Consider the following 22,500-nt stretch of genomic DNA (forward strand, 5'->3'; position numbering starts at 1 on the left):
AGAATTCAATTCAGGTTCGATACAATCAGCTCTGTTGTAATATGATTCCATTCAGGACCGATATGATTGAATTCAAACCTGATACAATTCAGTTTCAGCTCCAAAACAATTCAATTTCAGCACTGATATAATTTAGTTTCAGCTCTGATACACTTCAGTTTTAGCAATAAATTGTTTTCAGCTCTAAAATAATTCAGTTTTCAGCTCTAAAATAATTCAGTTTCAGTTTTAAAACAATTCAGTTTTAGCTCTAAAATAATTAAATTTTTGCTTAAAAGTAATTCAGTTAAAAAACTATTCAATTTCTGCACTGATACAATTCAATTTTAGCTCTAAAATAATTCAATTTCAACTCAAAAACACTTCAGTTTTAGCTCTAAAACAATTCAATTTCAGCTCGAAAAAAAATCTGATTTCAGCTCGAAAATAATTCAATTCAGTTCAGATCCAATATTCATTCAATTTTCCAAATGGGAGCTTTTTTAAGACTCAATACTCTTACAGGCACCTGTGTGTGTGTGTGTGTGTGTGTGTGTGTGTGTGTGTGTGTGTGTAGGCAGTGTTCATAGATCCTCAGGTGCATCAATCTTCGCCTTAAATATTGCTTTTGTAGCCATTTCCACTTTTCAGAGCGGATCCATGCCGAGCGCAGCAGCATCGTCGCCTGCTGCAGCGATTTTCCGATCCGAATCCGTTTCCCGCTTTTTACCCAAAATGCACTGTTCTGTAAAACCCACAGTGTTAGTAGAGCAGGTCCGTAGGAGAAGGTGGACTACATGTGGTGTATGTGTGTGTGTGTGTGTGTGTGTGTGTGTGTGTGTGTGTGTGCTCAGGAATAAAAGCCACAGTGGGTTGCTTCCGACTTTAGGAGATGTACACTCAGAGACATCAGCATTCTGTCTTTAGAGCTCACTGATGGAGTCCAGAGTGAGACCTGAGGAGATCTACCGAGCACTGGGTTCACGCTCCTCAATCCCGGGTTCAAGCTCAAAGTTTGAGGCCCTCAGGTTGTGCATGTTCAGGTTCTCAATCCTGGACTGTGATGAATCCGATCCTGGATTCTGATTGGTCGAAGTTGCCGGCGTGACGATCTCAGGTTTTATATCAATATGTTTGTTTCATGTAATGTAACAATAAACGATAACCATAAAAAATACCAGGACGTGCGGTGTAAGAGGAAGAGGAGTTTATACAGAGATGAAGATGTGATACAGAGATGTTTCATAACAGAGCAGTGACACTGTGTGTAAAGCAACAACAGCAGATGTTCTGGATTTGAGAGGATTTACCGAGAACTACTACACACACACACACACACACACACACACACTACAACCTGTAGTGTACTACACACACGCACTTTACTGTACTACACTATCTATCTATCTATCTATCTATCTATCTATCTATCTATCTATCTATCTATCTATCTATCTATCTATCGTTAAACATTATGTAAAGTTTACAAAAATTTTATTTTATTTACAAATATATTAATAGAGTGTAGAATTTGTATAATATTTTGTATTTATTTTATGTCTATTAAAATTTATTTTTTTATATATTGTTGAAAAAAAAAATATATATATATATATATATAAAAGCAGGTATATAAATAAATACATGTGTAAATTAAAAAACAATATATTGTTTAACACATTTTATTAGATTTTTTTTATTTATTTATTTTTTATTAATATTTAATCCTGAAAGAGGAAAAATATCATCATTAATCATTTGGTTAAAAAAAAAAAAACAAATAAATATTTCAGAGGGTTAAATGCCACACCCAGTCCGTTATTAATTATTAATAAGTATTTTGTAAATAATAATACATATTAATCTAAATAAATTGCAGGAGTCGCTCTTTCCTGAAAGCGTAGCTGAGCGCTAACCGATTAGCGATGTAGCGCATGGAGCAGAGATTAAACAGAGATTAATAATACAGAGTTAACCAGTATTATGGGATGGATCTCCATAGGCATAGCCACCCACTGCTAGTGACCTTCTCTCTCTCTCTCTCTCTCTCTCTCTCTCTCTCTCTCTCTCTCTCTCTCTCTCTCCATCTCAGGTGTGATGTGTCTCTCTGGGGAAACTCGCCATCCGAGTCGATCCTGCGTTCCGCACTTGCACGTTCTACTGTACGTCCTCCATCAAGGATCACGTGAAGGAGTGAAGGACGAGCAAATATCGCGTCATCATATTGTATCAAAATGTGCTGATCTACAAAAGTTTTATAGCAAAAAAAAAAGTTTACATTTCATTCATTTAAATTTCCTTTTGAAGATTTTTCAATGCATTTTTGAACATGTGTGGTCAAAAGTATTGGGACACCCGCCTTTTCCACCTGTATGAATTTCTTCAAACTGCTACACAGAAAATTGGACGCACACGATTGTATAGGATGCCTTCAATGAAGATCTGCTTTCCATGGGTTGGATTTGGTGGAAGATCTCGTGGGATGGGACAACAGGATGTTTAAAAAGTAGCACACATTTTATCCTCGGGGGTCCACAAACTTTTGAGCATTATAGGATTTGATTGCGATATAAGATCAGTGTTTTATCCTGTCATAATTTCCGAAGCCGTTGTTTAAGATGCTTATAAAGTCTCAAATCCATTTTTTTATTTCTCTTTTTTTTTAGCAATATTTATTAATAAAAAAAAATAGAAATTTTTGTTTTTTGGTGAAATATAATAGTGTCTGTTTTGTTCCTTGTTAGAATCGTAAATGTTGTTTTGTATAAAACACGTGGTAGTCCGTGTGTAGTTGCACACACACACACACACACACACACACACACACACACACACACACACACACACTTCCTGTGTCCACACTGTCCTTCCCATCGATACACAACACACAGCTGCCTCTATCTTTAGCATCCGGCACCTCGAACAGAGAATCCAGTCAGAGAGAAAGTGTGTGTGTGTGTGTGTGTGTGTCTGTCTAACAGAAGAAGAAAAGAAAGAAAAGTAGTGATGAGAGAGAGAGGGACTAATCTTTCTCGACTCTATACCTTTTTTCTATCTCATTCTCTCTCTTTCTTTCCCTCATCTCTTTTCATCTCTCCTGACCTCTTCCAAAACCTCTCCATCTCTTCTCCCATCCCTTTCTCTCTTTGTCCATCTCACTCTCTCTCCATCTCTTCCTACTCTTCATCTCTCCTCTCTCTTTATCTATCCCTACCCCTCTTTCTAAGTTTCGCTCTTTCTATCTATTCTATCACTTTCTCTTTCTATCTCTCCCTTTGCTGTCTCCTTCTCTGTCTCTGTCTTTTTCTCCATCTCTCTCTCTTGCTCTCTTCCTCTCTCTCTCTCTATCTCTCTTTCTGTCACTGTGCTGAGGTAATGACTCTCGCTGGGGATCTGGACATCCAGACTCAGCTCAGGCAGGCGTCCATTACACATTTCACTTGTTCTCCCACACACACACACACACACACACACACACACACACACACACACACACACACACACACACACACACAGAAATACACACACACACACACACACACACACACACACACACACACACACACACACACACACACACACACACACAGACACACACACAGACAGACAAGCATCCATTACACTTCTCAAACAACCTGTATGTGTGTTGCCTCAAAGAATCCAAACACACACACACACACACACACACACACACACACACACACACACACACACACACATACACACATCCTGCACAGCATCAGCAGTAAAACGAGGCTCCAGTTCCATCATTCTTGCTCCAAATCTCCTCAGCAGGAAAAACACACACACACACACACACACACACACACACACACACACACACACAGACACACACACACAGACAGACAAGCATCCATTACACTTCTCAAACAACCTGTATGTGTGTTGCCTCAAAGAATCCAAACACACACACACACACACACACACACACACACACACACACACACACACACACACACACATACACATCCTGCACAGCATCAGCAGTAAAACGAGGCTCCAGTTCCATCATTCTTGCTCCAAATCTCCTCAGCAGGAAAAACACACACACACACACACACACACACACACACACACACACACACAGAGCACTGTCCTTGAAAAAGAGAGAGCAGCTCTTCCGACATCTGTTCTTTAAGCCATTCTCCTTGAATTTTTTTTTTTTTTTTTTTTGCGACACTCCACTTCCTCATTTCCTGCTCCTTTGCCACTTCCATTTTCAAGGCCACGGTGGGCGGGGCTTATTTTTTTATTTTCCACCTCGAGCCAAATTTCCTTGGGAGGAAGTGTGTACAGCTGCACGAACTCACTTGCGAGCGAGTTTTATTTTATTTTAAAACATTATATTATATAATTATATAATTACATTATAATTATATAATCACATCAATAAAAAAACTGCATTCATTAAATAAGGGGGAAAAAAACTGCGGCGGGATAAAAGGAATAAAAAACGCTTCATGCCGTCAGAGGAAAATCAACCTGCAGGTAGTGGAAGGAAAATTCATTATCCCTCGTAGGTTAAACGCATGGAAGGAAGGTGAAAGATCAGCAATTGAGAATTCGGATTGGAGGGTATTGAGTTCAAATCCCAGCACCACTAAGCAGCCAATGCTGGGCCCTTGAGCAAGACCCTCGACTGCTCAACTGTATAAAGTCACTCTAATGTCATAAATGCTAAAAATGAGAAATGAACTGTCTGAATGCTAAAAGTGTGTAAAAGCTGAAAAAAAAAACCCAACACACAAATGCAAAAAACCAGGGCCAGGTGGAGTGGGTGTGGCTTGTGCACCCAAGGGGGCAGTTCCATATTTGCATATTCATGAAGCCTGGATTTCCAGGGAGTAAAACTGCGGTGTCTTTGGTGTGCTTTTTTTATATGTAGAAGATGATTTATTACGTATTGTTAAAACTGATGTTGTCTTATGCGGTATTATACATCTAAAAAAAAAAAGAGAGAACGAATAAGAAAGGACAGAAAGGAAGGAAAGAAAGATCTAGTGAAGACATCTGGCTGAAACGGAAAAAGGAGCGACAGCACATAGTTGTACTTTCTGGCTTTTAAATCTGGGAAAGAGCCGGCCTCACACAGGACAGGGTATTTTAAGAAACTGAGACGAGGGGAGAAAGAAGAAGAAGAAGAAAAGAAGAAGAAAAAAAAAACAAATGACGTTTTTCTCCCTGAGTCCTGAGAGAGCGGCGCATCTGCTGAGGAAGACTCCGCTCTGTAGAGAGACACTTCGTCTTTCAACTTTCGGACCTCCCGCTGGGCGTCTCGCTCGGCCCTGATTCCTTTCCACATTATTATATATTTATATATTTGTATGAATCCATGAGAACCAGAAAGCGTTCAGAGCATGTGTTCTAAACGCCCCGGACCCCCCCCCCTCGCTACGCTAAAAACGGCAGATCGTAAAATGTAGGTTCAGACGTAATTTAAAAGAAGCCTAAAAAAAACACAGGCGTCTGAATCTAAAGCGACGTGATTATTAATAATCCTCGGATTTTTCACAGGCGGCTGCGAGGGGCAAAAAAACAGGGTCGCTCATAGTTTTTTTTTTTTTATCGAACACGGGCGAGAGGGAGAGGGGGAGAGAGAGAGAGAGAGAGAGTTGGAGAAAAAGGACAAAATGTCGCTTGGCGATGATGCCTCGTTCTTTCCTACAATTCTCCAAAGAAATCGATGCTCCGCCGAGGCCTCCATTACCATTATTGATTGAGGGGAAGGGGACGGTGGCCGAGAGGTGGACGGGAGCGGGCGGGACGTGTCCCCACTCCTTACAAAGAACACAAAGTGCTGGAGAAGGAGAAGGAGAAGAAAAACCGATACAGAGGCGGCGATCACACCCACGACCGCGCGGCCGAATTTCACACGCACGCATGAGGAAAAAAATACACACATTGATGAAGAGGACTGAGGGGGGAAACAGACGAGAGTGAGGGATTGAGAAAGAACAGAACGGATGGGGGGAAGGGGAGGAAAGAAAAGTGTCGTCCTTGTGTTCACTGACACTTTCTGTAATCACCAGGGATCTGTGACGGCTCGTCACCTTCTGCCACACATTACGATGAAAGAAAGAAAGAAAGAAAGAAAGAAAGAAAGAAAGAAAGAAAGAAAGAAAGAAAGAAATATAATGAGGGAACAAAATAACATGGAAGAAAAGAACGATGGATGAATGGTAGGATGAATAAATGGATGGATAGATGAATGGATGGATGGATGGATGGATGGATGGATGGATGGATGGATGGATAAATGGATGGATGGATGGATGGATGGATGGATGGATGGATAAATGGATAGATGGATGGATGGATGGATGGATGGATGGATGGATGGATGGATGGATAGAAAAATGGATGGATGGATGGATGGATGGATAGAAAAATGGATGGATGGATGGATAGATAGATAGATGGATGGATGGATAAATGGATGGATGAATGGATGATGGAAGGCAGGAAAAAAAAGGATGAAATAAGAAAAGAAATTGTCAGAAATCAATGGAAGGATGGACAGAAGAAGAGAGCGAATGCTACTTTGACAAATTACACAATAAAAAACAAAAACAAAAACGTACATTAAAAAAAAAAAAAAAAAAAAAAAATCACGTGTGCCGAAATTCAACATCCTCCCAAAAAAAACAAAAAACAAATCCACATCAGCTCTATTTGAATGGGTTTTGTTTTACTTTCTGTGTCTCAACCATTTTTGTCTGAATCCCATTCGGGACGTTACATTTTCCTTCAAGGGGCGTGTCCTGTCCTGGAAGACACATCCTGTGTGACCAGACGCTAAACTAACAGACACTACTAAACACACACACACACACACACACACACACACACACACACACACACACACAGCTCAGGTACACCGCTCTTTTCACTTTTCCTTGAAAAATTTGCGAATGCCAAAATGAATCAGGGACGAGGAAGACGAGGAGAGGAACACCTCCAAACGAAAGAAAGAAAGAAAGAAAGAAAGAAAGAAAGAAAGAAAGAAAGAAAGAAAGAAAGAAAGAAAGAAAGACCAGTAGATCTAACTGGTACTCACTGTGTGGAGAGTGTCCTCAGCTCTGTAACATCACTGCTCTTCCACCTGAGAGACAGAGAGAGAAACAGAGAGACAGAGTGAGACAGAGTTAAGATTTTTCGCATGTTCAGATGATCACATGACGAGACGAGACGAGCCCGAGACAAAAGCAGTTAAATATACAGAGGCCTGTAGCCTGAAGGGACTAAACTGGCAAAAACAAGTTTCGCCTTTGTGGTCAAACCGTAAAAAACCATGATGTTTGCACCCAGACCTTGTGGCATAAGCTACACACACACACACACACACACACACACACACACGCACATATCCACACACATATCCACACATCCACATGCCCACACATGTGGGGCAAAACACACACACACACACACACACACACACACACACTCCCAGTTCCATTTTTTTTCCTGTTAAACCTGTTGGAATTATAGTCAGCCCTTAAGTCTCCGGGTGTGTGGGATGATTTTTCCTAGCGCACATGCCGAGAGAACCAGCCCTCTCCGGTTTTCTCACGGCCTTAACACACTCTCTCACACACACACACACACACACACACACACACGCACTCTATTTCTCTGTCTGTGTTTCTGTATGTGCATGCTTCACGCAATTGTGTGTTTATCAGAGAACAGATATATTTTCCAATCTCCACAATCAGCAACATCTACTCAAACAAACACACACACACACACACACACACACACACACACACACACACACACAATCTACGAACGAGTGAGGCCAAAAGAAGAAGGGAAAAAAAGCCAGGCGCACACCCAAAACAAAAAAAAACCAAACCGCAAACAACACGACACACACACACACAAACACACACTTTGTGAGTCAGTTCCTAATTTTCCACAAGTTACAAATAAAGCGCTGGACATTTCGCCACCGAGAGCTGGAACCGTGCTTTTGGGAACTGAATCGGGAGAAAGGAGGAGCTAAAAGCGCCGCTCGAGGCCGCTCGGTTAGCGGTACGACGTCGCGCGTCGGAGACACGTTTGCTCTTGTGGGCGTCTGGAAGGTCACGCAAGAAGAGAACGTTTCAGTGCGTCATCCAGGTTAAAAACATGAAAAAAGTATCGCTCTTGCGTGACCTTATATCAACGGCGCGGTTTCGTTTCGCGTGAAGGTGCGCCGGTCCGCTCCGGTTTGGCCCGTCTGGGAAACTTTTACACGTCTCTCACGTGACGCTCTGTCTTAGACGAGATAAAGGGGGTGTGGTTGGACCTGATCCAACTCCTCCTACAACTATAACCCGCTAACAAAACCATATGGCATGGAATACATCGCAAAACACACACACACACACACACACACACACACACAGACAGTCTCTTTTGTCTTTTGCCTGCCTGTGGTTTTGGTGTTTGCTTTATGCTCGCTTGATTCATCCAGTTTCGCTTCATACGGAAAGGGTCTCTAAGCAAATTTTCACCGTATCATCACTATGACCTCCGGTGCTGCGTCTAGACGCCTGGACTCTACGTCTAGAGATAAAAAAAAATGACTAAAACCCCAATCCCCACCTCCGCCGAAGTGTTTATACACCAGATCTCCTTGGACTTTGGAGCCGGTGTCTCTGTGCATCACCACCGGCTACACGTTCACGTGCGCGCACCTGCAGTTAATCGCGGTTTGATGAGAGAACAATATCATGCGAGAGAAACGGAAGAAGTTAAATATGAAGAAAGCCCTGAGGCTGGAGGAAGTGTGGGAGTTTCGGAGCAAGTCTGGCTTTGTGGTCAAACTGTGAAGATTACTATCATGCACTAGTTGGAAGGGAGAAAAAAAAACAAGACGATGTTTCACGTGTTTCTTCAGCCATATTGCGGGTCTGCGCTTTAAAAAAGAACGTGAATCGGACACGAGGACAGCCGAGGCATCGTTGCAGGGAGGATTACAGCGGCGCCGGGAGTAATGACAGCTCTGACGTGGAGATAATGGCAGGCGCATCGGCCGTGCCGATCATCTTATACACGCGCCGAACGTACACGCGCTGGGTCGATTACAGAGCCTCACGCCTTCTTCTTCTGAGACAGGTTTGCTTTTCTCCATTTGGAGAAGAAATAAAAAAGGCGATCGGCCAAAGAGCAGGCCGTACTCTTGCACGTTGGAAAAAAAAACGTTGGAAAAGCGAAACAAGTGATTCTACAGGACGTTTAGGATGGAGGCAGCCATCTTTAAAGCCTTTGGAGAAAAACAGGCAAGTCCTGACAATTTCGGAGAGTCCCGGTGCAGGAAACCGAACCCCAAACAGCAGTGATTCATCTCCTCGTCAGATTGTTTCTCAGCTCAAAGCCTGCCACTTCCTCTTTCTCTCTGTCTCGAGTGTGTCTCGAGGCCTGCAGGCCTGTCTCTTCTCACCTCGGCTGCGAGAGAAAAGCAAAAAATGGCCGTGCTTTGCGTTTTTAAGGAGACAGATTTTGTAAGGTTTTGTTGACAGATAGATAGATAGATAGATAGATAGATAGATAGATAGATAGATAGATAGATAGATAGATAGATAGATAGATAGATAGATAGATAGATAGATAGATAGATAGAGTTCTGCCAATTCTTAAACCAATAATTGTCTTCTTTCTGCATTTACTTTGTTAAATGACGGTGGACAAATTGTGTGTGTGTGTGTGTGTGTGTGTGTGAGTGTGTGTGTGTGTGTGTTTAAATCAGATTGAGAAAAAGGAGCCTTAAAGAGGATCCTGCCATTTCTCATCTCAGTAAACACTTCCTCTAAAATGGCCACCAGATAATTAGCCCCATCTGAGAGCAGCTCCGGCCTCAGCCGCCTGCTCTGCGGCTCATCACTCACACACTAACAGGAGAGAGGCGACACACACACACACACACACACACACACACACACACACACCACACTCTCTCTCTCCCACTCTTTCTTCTTCTCTTGTTCTCTCAAACACCCTCACCCTCACACACACACACACACACACACACACACACACACACACACACACACTGTCCTCGGCTGAATGAAGGATGAACGCGGTGCCACGGCGGCAATTTTTCCTGCGCGTGTGTGGGAGCCGAGGCAGCGCCGGCACCCCCGAGCCGGGACGACGCGGTTGGATTAATATTCCGCTCATTTCCGTGTCTTCGCTTTTCCCCCCTGTTCACCTTTGAAGTTCTCTGAAAATGAACGCCAGATGCGGCCGAGGGGAGGAGAGCAGGCACGAGAGAGAAAGAGTGAGCGAGCGAGGAAGAGAGAAAGAAAGAAAGAAGAAGAAAGAAGAAAGAAAGAAAGAAGAAAGAAAGAAAGAAAGAAAGAAAGACGATCTCAGCGGTGGCTCCACATGTGAGAGCCATTTGTACTTAAACAAGAGAAAAAGCACAAACACCGGCTCGGCCGGCCGCCTGCAACTGCGCAACATCTGGAACGCGTTTCACGCGCAAAACCCTGAACGCGAAACACATCACAGCAAACAAATAAACTAGATAATGAAGGACTCACTTAAGGTTTTCCGGCTGAGGGAACAGAGTCTGGAAAACTGGGCCTGCGAGCCCCCCACACACACACACACACACAGTCAATCAGCGACATATCCTTTCAAATTATAGGAAAAACCTATAACCATCTTGATTCTGATTGTTCAGGAACCTTTGATGAAGTTCTCCTAAAAGCAGCTCGGACAGGTGAAGCCAACTTTCGATAATGCAAAGCTTTTTATAAGGGGATGCATTTAGGGAAAGGGGTCTCCAGTGTCAGAGGTAAGTTAAGAAGAAAATGGGCTAAGCTTTGGGGTCTGGAAGTTCTTGGAAATCATTCAACACACTGAAGATGTGACGGAGGCTTTAGCACCAGCGCCGTCCAGCAGAGGAGAAGTGGAGCAGCAGAGCTTCACGTATCCGAACAGGCCTTGAGATTTCACCGTGCGAAGGTCAGCCGTGCTGCCTATGCCTCAAACAGAAACACTTACACGCACACACACACACACACACACACACACAGGCAGGAGCCTAACTTTAGTCCGTTATCATGGCAATCCACATCTCCATCACCCTGTCAGTTACCATGGCGAAAAATCCCCCTCTTAAAAAAAAATAAAAAATAAACGAACACTCGAGCAAACACCGAGTGGCAGAACGACGGCGTTCTCCCTCGGGGGCTTAACACGGACGCGTAAGCAGCCGTGATCGATGAGTGTTGGTTTTCCGGGATTGTTGGGAAGAATCGAGCCGCTGTTTTGAGAGTTTTACAGAGTCAGGGTGCAGAACCTGAAGCAGTACGGCGTTAAGACGTGAACTGAGGTGGTGTAGGGTGTTAGGTCACGACCCCAGACCTAGACAGCACCTTAAGTCTAATCTGAGAGTTTTTACATTTGATCCACGCTCACAAATGCCCCTGGGTGGGTTTGTGTGTGTGGGTGTGTGTGTTATAGAGAATGTTCTGTGCTACGGTTATCATATAGGTGAGAAGGTGTAAAAGCTCCAGACCTCCAGTGTGCTTCTATACATCCTCAGCAGCAACAACTGATCAGCATGAGCATGAGAGAGAAAACAGGAAGCGAAGGAACCGATCACGTAAACGGACAGATTTCGAGACTGATTGTGTTCTTGCTGATATTCTGACCACGTGCGTTACCACGTCTGCGATTTTATCACGGACAGCATGTTAGAAAGAGCGAGCGTGGAATTCTGCGTGAAACCACGCAAATCTGCCTCAGGGACGTTTGACACGACGTCCATTTGACACACGGTGATGCTGCGATGAGTCGTTCGAGGTGTTTTCAGCGGCACGCACGCTTAATACTGTTCACGATACGTTATTATTCACGATATGGTTGGAACCGGTACAACGTTCGATGCCACGTAAGCTCTGAAAAGCTGAAAATGAAACTTCAACAGTCAAATGACGTGGTTTCGCTTTCGTTTCTCGTCGAAAGCCGGTGGACTCAAACCTGAATTGAAGCTTTCTCAGAATTCAGAAGAATTTTCTCAGGCTGGTGAAACGTAAAACTGAGGCGAAAGACACGCTTCCGTTAACCAGCGATGAACTGAACTGTGTATCTCTGAAAAGAAAAAGAAATAAAAAGTCTGCGTTTCCGTGGATCGGACGGAAAGCGAGCCTGGTCGTCTCGGAGAATCTGCGGCTCGTGAGAAAAAGTGAGAACGTGACCTCGGAATGAATACAAAATGATTAATTATTTCCCAAACCCAAGGTTGGTTTACAAAGCGGCCAATTACAAAGCATGAAAAAAGTAAATGTCGTATTTGCTGATGTTAAGCGCGCGGTGAAAGTAAAGGTCGGTGATTACGCTGAAAGGAAGACGAGAGGAGGGATCACGGCGCTGCCTTTTTCTCACGATTAAAAGCATTAAGCTTTTGATGTGCTCGTATTAAAAAATGCAATACTTTCATCTTTGCGATTTACGATACTGATACAGTGGGAAGCTGGAAGGCGTGGCTTACGGAGGAAGGGGGTGGGGAAAAGGAGTTGGAGAGGTTAGGGTTGAAATGGTAGCTTTGCGCTTAAGGCATAAGGATCCTAAGGTGTTGAGTTTAAATCCCAGCCACTCAATCTGCCACTGCTGGGCCCCTGAGCAAGGCCCTCAGCCCCATAACTGCTCAGCTGTGTGAATGAGATAAATGTAAGTCTCTCTGGATACGGATGTCAAAATGTATAATATGTACGTGATAAGTTCATATCCACATCCCGGGACTTTTTTTTTTTTCGGAAACTCCGGTTGTAGGACGAAACCTAGTGTCGAGGCATTAGTGCGGAAGAGGATCGGCGTGTCGATGCTGTGAGGCAGTATCGAGCTGGAGCAAGGCGTGACGAGACACTGACATGTGTCCTGAGAGAGAGAAAGAGAGAGAGAGAGAGAGAGAGAGAGAGAGAGAGACACAGTGATGGATGGACAGGTAGATGGATGCACAGACAGACAACAGACAGACAGACAGACAGACAGACAGACAGACAGACAGACAGACAGACAGACAGACAGACAGACAGACAGACAGATAGATAGATAGATAGATAGATAGATAGATAGATGGATGGATAAATGTTCTCCTCCCCCGAGCTGAACAAGATGAGCAAGTGACTTTCCTGTTGCTCCTGCGGCGTGTTGAGATTAGCCTGTTCTGCGCTAACCCGCGGCGACGCACCACGTTTCCGTCCTCGTCCATCGCATTCGATGAGTACCCGAGAGTCCCAGAGAGTCCCCAAAAGTACCTGAGAGTACTGCCTGGTGTTTTTTATACGCCTGTACAGATCGAGTTGCACTCCTTACACCACGTTCTCCTCCTGTGACGGCTTTAATTATGGATGAGGGCTGCACACGGAGCTCGCTGTCAAACCTGTCGCTCCTAATGGTACTGCACCGGTCACGTCTTACCCTCAGACGGACAAGTGTTACCCCGGGACGGACACGTTTTAACCCCCGGATGGACACGACTCCAATCCCATCCACGTATACCTTATATTGGATCCAGAGCCTGATTTGGGGACGGATCAAATATATCCAATATATCCACGTTTCATTTCCATAGTATTGTCCCTTGAGGAGGATTATACTAAATTAATGAAATTAATTTACAAATCATTATCTAATGACATCATACTACCTCATACTGATCAGTGTTTCAGACTCTTGTGTAGGCAAGGCCATGTCTCGACTTACCATATTTTCAATTACCATGGTGTCATCAGAACGCATGTATCACGGGGACTACCTGTATATTAATGCAACGTAACGCAATTCAAAGAGAGCTTGATACAAAAATCTGTAATGAGTCAACCTAGGAGGGAGGGGCCCCCTCCCCCAGACCCCCTCCCATGCCCACCCATTTAACCAGCCAATCACAGGTTTCTGCAAGCTCATGTATGGCAAAGAGGGCAGATAGCGCTTCTCTTTCCCAACTTTCTGAGAGAAAAAGAGAGAGAAGAGACAGAATACCTTCATCTAGAATCATTAAAGTCTTTCGTCTTATTTTGAATGGCGTATTATTGGAAAAAAAGAAAGAAAGAAAAAAAAGCAAGCACACGTCAGACCCCGAATTCGAATTTTTTTCCTCTCCTGAACTTTTTCCTTTTAAAAGCTCGTTGTGTCTTGCTGTGTTATCGGGTGGATCTGAGTCATACGCAGCTCTCGCGTTACAGAACAATTCTACAGCCGAGGTTTTATGTATTGGGCGAAAGCGAAAAGGGGAGAGAGAACGAGAGAGAGAGAGAGAGAGAGAGAGAGAAAGACGAGCTTTACACCTGAGTTTTAAAAAGCAAAGCATAGCACATATCTTCACTTCAGGCAATGGAGATGAACTCGGCCGTGTACATAACACACACACACACACACACACACACACACACACACACACACACACTAACCCACACCCATCACACAAATGGCATCCTTTGTGCTTTTTTCAGATTCGTGGCCTTAACCACAGCACGTCACTCTCAACATGACTAGTTGTCTGTGTGTGTGTGTGTGTGTGTGTGTGTGTGAGAGAGAAAGATAACTCTGCATGGTGTCTGAAACACGTGGCCTAATCCAGGGTGTGTGGACTCCACAAACAAGCCTGGATTACAGGCCCCTGATCCCACCCTTCAATCTGGACATCTTTTGTTTAAAGTGCAGCACTGAAGCGCGCTCGCTCGGCCCCGCGATAATCCACGAGACGTGTGTTTGTGCTCTGGAGCTGGGGTTCGACCTCAGGGGTTAGCCGCGCTACAGCTAAAAATACACCTTTGTTTACCTGCCGTGTGGCCGCACACATTACACACTTCTGCTTGGGATTCATAGAATTCATACACACTTCTGCTCGGGATAATAAATGTATACGGTATAGTACATAACGACGGAGAAACTCCTCGTCTCCGCAATGAACCCGTCAGACAGACAGCTGTCTTCCTGCTACGTCCAGTTAGTGTCGGGAGAATCTGGCGTCCGAACGTGGCGTGCGCGATATCAGACCCCGAGTTGAAAACTGTGTGTTATGGAAATTTGGTGTTTCAGGAAGCGTTTAATTAAGGAATCTCCACTTTCAGTTGTCACCTTTAATTATCTCGTTCTGCTACTTTGCTTTTACGTTTTCATAGTAACGGCAGGTAAGCAACGTGCGTTATGGAACGTATTTAAGGAAGGAGTCTCCGGTTTCAGCATCAGTTTTCGCCTCATGGAAAAATGAATTCCGTCCGGTTTGCGCCGGTTCCGGTCCGGTTCACAGGTTTGTATCGTTTCGTAATGATGCACCAATACTATCATCACATCGAGTATTGTACCTTTTTTTAATAAGTATTTTAATGAGGGAGAAAAAGGAAGTGTGGAAAGCTGTGTAAGAAAATCTTTTATGCAAAACTTTTGGAAGAAGTCTCCAGTTTCCGTTTTGTTTAGTTTTTTAGGGTCGAGTTTGGGACAGAGGGTTACGTTTGGAGTTTCCGCCAAACGTTGGAAGTAATTATAAGTGGGTAAAAAGCATTATGTTTTTTAAATAAACAACAATAGTAAATTGTAGGCAGAGGGCATTTGGGATTCTAAGAAGCCCCGTGGAAGGTTTTGTCGGACGTTGATGATCTTTCCTCCAGCTTCATGCCCTGACGTGTTTTACTCCTCATCGCTAACAGGAAGTGCTTTGTTTTTCTCATAATATCTTGGAAAACCGCAGCGTTCGGTCCTGAATCTGAATCTGAACCTGAATCTCTTGAGCGCATCTCCATCTATATATGACCGAAGCCTGTAAATACGGTGTAGGCCCTGAAAGCTTCTCGGTGCTTTGTTCTGTGCTACCGCTCGTTCTCGCGTCTGCTTGGAAATTAAAAATGCAACAAGAGAGAGGGAGGAAAATAAATAAATAAATAAATAAAGCCGGCTGGCCGAGGCGGCGTGTGCCAGCGCAGCTAAAACGAAAAGGCTTTTGTGGCAGCAGTGACCAGATTTTAAATGCAGCTGGATCAATAAATAAGAGGGGGCTGTACAAGCACAATCTCGGAGTGTCTTCAAGCATCCCTCTGTGTGTGTGTGTGTGTGTGTGTGTGTGTGTGGATGGGAGTTGAAGGAGTAGAGGGAAAGGAGGAGGGGGTCAAATGCTGCACGTCCTGCAGACAGCTGTCTCAGTGCAGTAAATTCTGCTCATCTAAAAAGCGCCAGGATAAAAAAAAATCCCATCTCATTTCTCTTCCTCCCGCTTGTTGTTTTTTTTCTCCCTGAACCCCCCTCCCCTTCCATCCATCCCTCCATCCATCCACCCATCCACGCAGGAGGAGCTGGCGTTCCTGTCGTTCCTGCGACGCTCTGCTATTTCTGCTTGGGATGCAAATATAGCGATAAGCAGGCGAACAAATAGGCCAAACTACTGGCATTTCCAGCGCGGCCTCCATTATCTCAGCGGGGACTCGGGAGTGTGTGAGCGGAGCGGAGCGGAGACGAGGCGAGGCGAGCGCTTCGGCCCGGCGCATGAGTAATACTATGGCAGGACAAACGGCACCGGGGAGACACAAAAAAAGAGTCAAATCGTCCCTCTGAAGCTTCGTTTAGGAAGGGTAGGGGAGAGAATGCAGGGAGATAGAGAGACGGTAAATAAAAGTACAACGACTGCCCTGTGTGTGTGTGTGTGTGTGTGTGTGTGTGTGTGTGTGTGTGTGTGTGTGTGTGATTGTGTGTGTGTGACCAGAAACTACGAGATCAGCATTGCTGATTAACCAGATAGCGCAATAAAAGAAAGAAAGACCGAACACACAAACAAACCCGGCTGCGCACAAACGCAAAACTTCCTCCCTGAAAACAAGAAACGGGGAAAATAACGAGAAAAAAAAAGTGAGAGAAAGAGAGAGAGAGAGAGAGAGAGAAAGAGAGAGAGAGAGAGAGACGTTACTGCGGCTTGCTGCTCGTTTAGCTCTCCTGCCGTTTTCTTCAGGGAAGAATCAACCTTTTCACCTTGTCTGAGAAAAAAAACAAGAACCCGGGCTGCCTACACAAAAATAACCTTGGGTTCCGTCAAGGAGATTCTCACGTTGAATGATAAATAGAAGCCCAGGGGACGCCGGGGCGAGAAAGCAGCTAATTGCCTGCAACTGAAAGTCGGGGCCCTTGCGCATCGTTGCTGTTTTTTTTTTTTATTGTGGAGAGGTAAAAAAAAAGAAAAGAAAAAGACTACGAGGTTGTGGCTGTGTGAGCGCAGGGAGGAAGTTTCGCGAGGGCGGCGTTTCTGCTGCACCTCTGGTAACGAGGAGCGCCGGGTTCCAGGCGCAATTAACGCGCTGTGATTCGCTCGCGTCGGAAAAACTCGGAGGTTTTTCATCTTGTCTTGGATTCTCGTCCAATCTTGGGTTCATAAACGTATGGAATCCTAAAAAAAAAATTTCAAAAAAAGTTTTCCGACCCACGAGGCCAACTTCCTGATGTGTGACATCTTTATACGTCTCGTTACACCTCTGTGCTGCATTATAAAGTGTTATAATGATCTCTGAACTTTCGACATTGTTTCATGTTCTGATCTGAAGACACAATATCTGGACACTATTTGGGACACGTTACTTTTCCACCCATATGTGGTTCCAAACAACTGGATCGTGTCTTCGGCTGCTGAAGCATCAAATTCTTCCCTCACGTGAACTACGAGACCCAGACCTGTTCCAGCATGACAATGCCGCGATTTCCATGATTTGGATTTGGTGGAAGATCTCCTGCTATAGAGCTCGAAACCCTATTCGACACCTTTGGGATGAATTTTTTCATGCTGACTGCACCCCAGGCCTCCTCACCTCGCCTGCATCAGTACTAACACCCTGATGGCTGAATAAGTCTCACACGAATCTCCACGAAATCTAACGGATCATCTTCCCAGAAGAGTGGAGCTTCTTATAAGAGCAAAAGGAGATGCTCAGAAAGCATGATACTTTACCGTGAAACGGTTACACGTGTGATCTTAAACGTCAGTTCGGTTGTTCACACAAACACACACACACACACACACACACACACACACACACACACACACACACACATGCTCGATGGCGATAACGCGAAGTGAAGCCGTGTGTGTGCGCGCGAGGGGAAAAAAGAGGAAAAAGCCCAGCAGCGCCGTGCCCTCGCCCGTCTCTTCCCATCAGTTCTCGCTCCGTCGAGCACAACTCACTCGGCTTGGCCTAATTTTTCGGTTTCTGTGCCTTAAATCTGTCGCTCGGCCCGTGTGCCAGCTCGGACCTCGCCACATGGCGCAGGCGTGTTACCGAAAGATTTCAGGTTTGTTTAGGTTCTGGATCCTTCCGCTGCACTTGCACATTTGTTTGTCGTTTTCTTAAGAGTTACGAGAACCACAAGTGTGACTCGGGCTATCAACACACACACACAAACACACACACACAGCAAGCCAAAGCGGTTCAACGGCTTTCTCGCTGCACACATCTTCCCTCACACACCCGTCTTATCACCACTCCGGGATTAGATTACCGCGCGTATCGAATTGTTGATGCCGCGACCACGCAAAACTGCCGTTCCGGCAAACTTCTACGTTTTTTTCCCCCTCCGCTAATCAGCTTACCAACCAGGATTTTGTTCACCGAGCTAATTCCTGGACGCCGGAGGGGTGTGAGGGCGTCTTCTTTCTAAAAAAAAAAAAAAAAAACAAGGCCTAACTTTATCCGTATCCTGACAGGAAAACAACATCCTGCTCTGAAGGAGCGAGGCAGATACTTCGCTCCGGCTCTTAGGCCACACTGACAGTTTTTTTCCCTTCGCTTTCTTTCTTTTTTTTAATATCCGCCACAGCCAGAGAGGTTTTCGTGGCTTTTGGGTGTGCTTCACAGAGCACAGTATGAGATCCCTTCAAACCCCAACAGCACAAACAGGTCCTGACAGATTTGTTCTCCCTAATTCGCAGTAAAGGAAACAGCGCGAGTGTATTAGAGGTCTTCTTCTGTGTGCTCAGCTGCGACACACACTCACGCACACACACACTCACTCACTCACTCATTCACACACACACACACACACACACACACACACACACACACACACACACACACAAAGAAAAAAAGCCAACAATAGACACATTTCTAATGGAAGAAGAGAGTGGGTGAGACTGTTCCGTTTCAATTCACTGATACCGCTAATGGCTTCTTAGCGGTTCCATGAAATCAAGCAGCTGTCAAGTCGATGCATCAGGAGCAGGAGGAGGAAGAGGCGGCATTCCCACAAGAGAAAAGCATCGCGTCAGGATGTTTGCTTCAACATCTGCTCCCCTGCACTCACAGCTTTTTTTTTCCTCCCTTTCTCTCTCTCTCTCTCTTTTTCACAGCAGCACACATCCAGACAAAGACATGCAAGAGTGAACGGCTCACCTCCACATTCCGTGTTGGAAAAAAACACACAATTTCGTATAAAAGTACGTGACACACGTCGGCACACGTGAGCGAATCAGAGCGTGCTAATGTCAAGTTCACAAAGTCGGGAAAAGAAGAACCCGGCCCGAGACGCCTCGACTTTCTATACCGTCCCAAAACCGCTCGTGTTAATGAAACCGATCCGACTTTAAAGACTTTTTAATCGTGACGTGAGATAAGATTTTCACGTGAGCGGGGATGAGAACTGAAACGCGTTATAAGAACGCTTTTTATCATCACAATGCGGCTTTCTGGTCGCCATGATCATAAACCTGAAGATAAACCCAAACTCCCTCATCATCCTCATTCGGATCGAAGCCACCTAAGAACACGAGGCGGCGTGGGGAAGAACGTGAAAATGACCGAAAAAAAGAAATGACAATGCAAACAATAAATCAACAGAGCCTTCGCTTCGGCCCTTAATGCTGCATTACAATGATTTATTTATTTGTTTGTTTATTTATTTATATTGGATAATAAAGCGACTTGGATACTGAAAACGGTGGTCAGTTCCCCAGGCGTTCCCCTCCTGCCCCCGTCTCACTCATCGCACCAGACGTCTTTCTTCTCCGTAAAAAGATCGATTGGGTGATTCGTCGATTCCCATAAAAGCGTAATAATGAAACAATTTTCAATATGAATTGAATATTTATTCATGTAATACTTATATAAAGTTTTATTTTCTGTAGTTAATGAGTTATTATCGGTTAATTACGCACACTCAGCAGTCTGCTTTGCTCCCAACATGCTGTTGAATCAGATATAATGATGATAATTACGCTGTTCAAACATATAAAACGTCTGTAACTCGATGACATCATCACGCAGGGGGGCGGTGTGGGGGGCGGTCTGGGAGCGGTTAAGGTGGATGGGGGCAGCGTGGGGGCAGAGGGAGGCGGGGTGGGGGGGGCATCTGGCTGAAGAAATAAACGTAATAAACAGTTAAAAAAATGAAACGTGATGATCCACCTGTTCGACCAATCACACACACGAGCTCCTTTTTTGCTGTTGTTATTATAATAATAATAATAAAAAAAATCACCATCATCTTCAAATCGAATTAAGAGTTACATCTGAACCGCACGTGAAACCGTCGAAAGTCGTTTTTGACGTGAACTCTATATGACGTCACCGCGGCCCCGGCTTCAAGTCGTTTTCTATAACAAATAAAACTTTTTTTTTTTTTTTTTTTTTACAAGCTCGAACAGGATCCGACGGAGTTCAAAAGCCGAATCAAAAGAAAGAAAGAAAAGAATTTTTTAAAAAGGAAACAAAAAAAAACCAAGATGGCGAGAGGCTTGTTGTTTAGAGGGCAGGGGAGGAAAAATGGAGGATATTGTAATATACACAAAGGGGATAAATTTCAACAACTCGGCCAGGCGGCAGCTGCTTCTCTTTAAGGAAGCGACCAAGATAAGAGAGAGAGAGAGAGAGAGAGAGAGAGAGAGATCAGCCCTCCCTCCCTCCCTCCTTCTCTCTCTCCCTCTATACACACCAAACCTTCATTATGGGTGATTTCAGTCGGTGTAAAAGTCGAAAGAGTGTTTATTTTGTGTCCAAAACGAGCTCGGAACTATAATATTGTGTTTTGTGTGTGTGTGTGTGTGTGTGTGTGTGTGTGTGTGTGTGTGTGTGTGTGTAGTCAGGGAAGAACGCTTTTGCTTTTCGCCATCATCTAAAACACGGACATGAAATAGACTAAAGGTGGCGTCGTTCATCCCCGTGCACTTCTCTTTCTTCTTTCTTTCTTTCTTTCTTTTTCTTTCTTTCTTTCTTCACCCCTCACTCCAATAACTGCACCACAATTCCCCACAATTAAAGAACAAAATAAAGCAAAGCGGCGCCCAACAACAACAACAACAACAGCAACAACGGCGGGTTCGGGTTCATTCGGAAAGTTCGCAAAGCCCCGTGTGTGTGTGTGTGTGTGTGTGTGTGTGTGTGTGTGTTGTACATGTTTTACTTTTGGAAACAAACGACCGTTAAACCGACAATAAAGGACGCACGCGGTCGTCTTGAAAAGAAAGTCGGTTTAGCTCCGACGCTACACACACACACGTACATATATGTTTTCTCTCTCACACACACACACACACACACACACACACACACACACGTATATATATATGTTTTCACACACACACACACACACTCACACACACACACACGTACATATATGTATACACACATACACATACATATATGTATATACACACATACACACACACACGTATATGTGTATACACACACACACACACACAAACACACACGGAGAGTAACCGAGGAACACGTACACACCATGTAACAAAATAGCCGCTCGCGCGAGCCGCACGCTCGAGAGCCGCTTACTCTCTTTGATCTCCGCTTTTAATCTCTTTATTTTTCCTCAATTGATACAAATGTTTCAGTAAAACGCTTTGAACTCACCGTCAGGGTTCGGACACTCAGCCTGCCGACGATGAGCCTCTTTTTCTTTTTAAAATCCACCTCGTCCGAAGAATAGTTTGACTTTAGATCTCGAAGGGGCTTTTGTGTTGTTTTTTCTCCCTTTTTTGCTGTTGTTGTTGTTGTTTTTGTTGTTGTTGATGTTGCGCGAGCCCGGCGTAGCGGGAGATGATGAAGAAGAAGAAGGGGGAATTGGGCAGTAATTGAGTCTCAGTGTGTGTGTGTGTGTGTGTGTGTGTGAGAGAGAGAGAAAGAGAGGGGGGGAGTGTGTGTGTGTGTGTGAGTGAGTGAGTGAGCGTGTGTGACTCGGTGTGTGTGTGTGTGTGTGTGTGTGTTAGTTACGGACGGCAGATTGAAGGAGACTCTCCTCTCAAAGGTTTTATTCCGCTTCACTTCAAGGAATTAAAGTGACGTCAGCTGCCGGGTTTCTCGGTTTCTTCCTCTTATACAACAAAAACTTCTCAGGTGATTAAAATTATAATAAAAATAATAATTGTAAAAAAAAAAAAAGGAAAGAAATAAAAAAGTCGACAGGAGAAGCAGATTGTTCAGGGCGCTTGTGTTTTTTTTGTCAAGCGGAAAAAAAACGCGATTCACTCCGCATGTCGGTGATACGAGACGACTCACACACACACACACACACACACACACA

The 22,500-nt window shown here is 44.4% G+C and overlaps 1 protein-coding gene across 18 annotated transcripts in view; it reads right to left on the bottom strand.

The window, feature by feature from the left end:
• baz2ba (bromodomain adjacent to zinc finger domain, 2Ba) overlaps positions 1-22,115 on the bottom strand; it is an 80,754-nt gene extending 58,639 nt beyond the window's left edge. For 16 of the 18 annotated variants that reach the window (XM_046852781.1, XM_046852711.1, XM_046852704.1 and 13 more), the window contains exons 1-2: positions 21,831-22,115; positions 7,058-7,102 (exon numbers count right to left, since the gene is read on the bottom strand). The gene's annotated coding sequence lies outside the window, so the exon portion shown is untranslated. The remainder of the gene's footprint in view (positions 1-7,057; positions 7,103-21,830) is intronic. The other 2 variants (XM_046852771.1, XM_046852763.1) reach the window with 1 other exon arrangement.
• Positions 22,116-22,500: the final 385 nt, after the last annotated feature.

The sequence above is a fragment of the Silurus meridionalis genome, chromosome 1, assembly GCF_014805685.1.
Source record: "Silurus meridionalis isolate SWU-2019-XX chromosome 1, ASM1480568v1, whole genome shotgun sequence".
Taxonomy (NCBI): Eukaryota; Metazoa; Chordata; class Actinopteri; order Siluriformes; family Siluridae; genus Silurus; species Silurus meridionalis.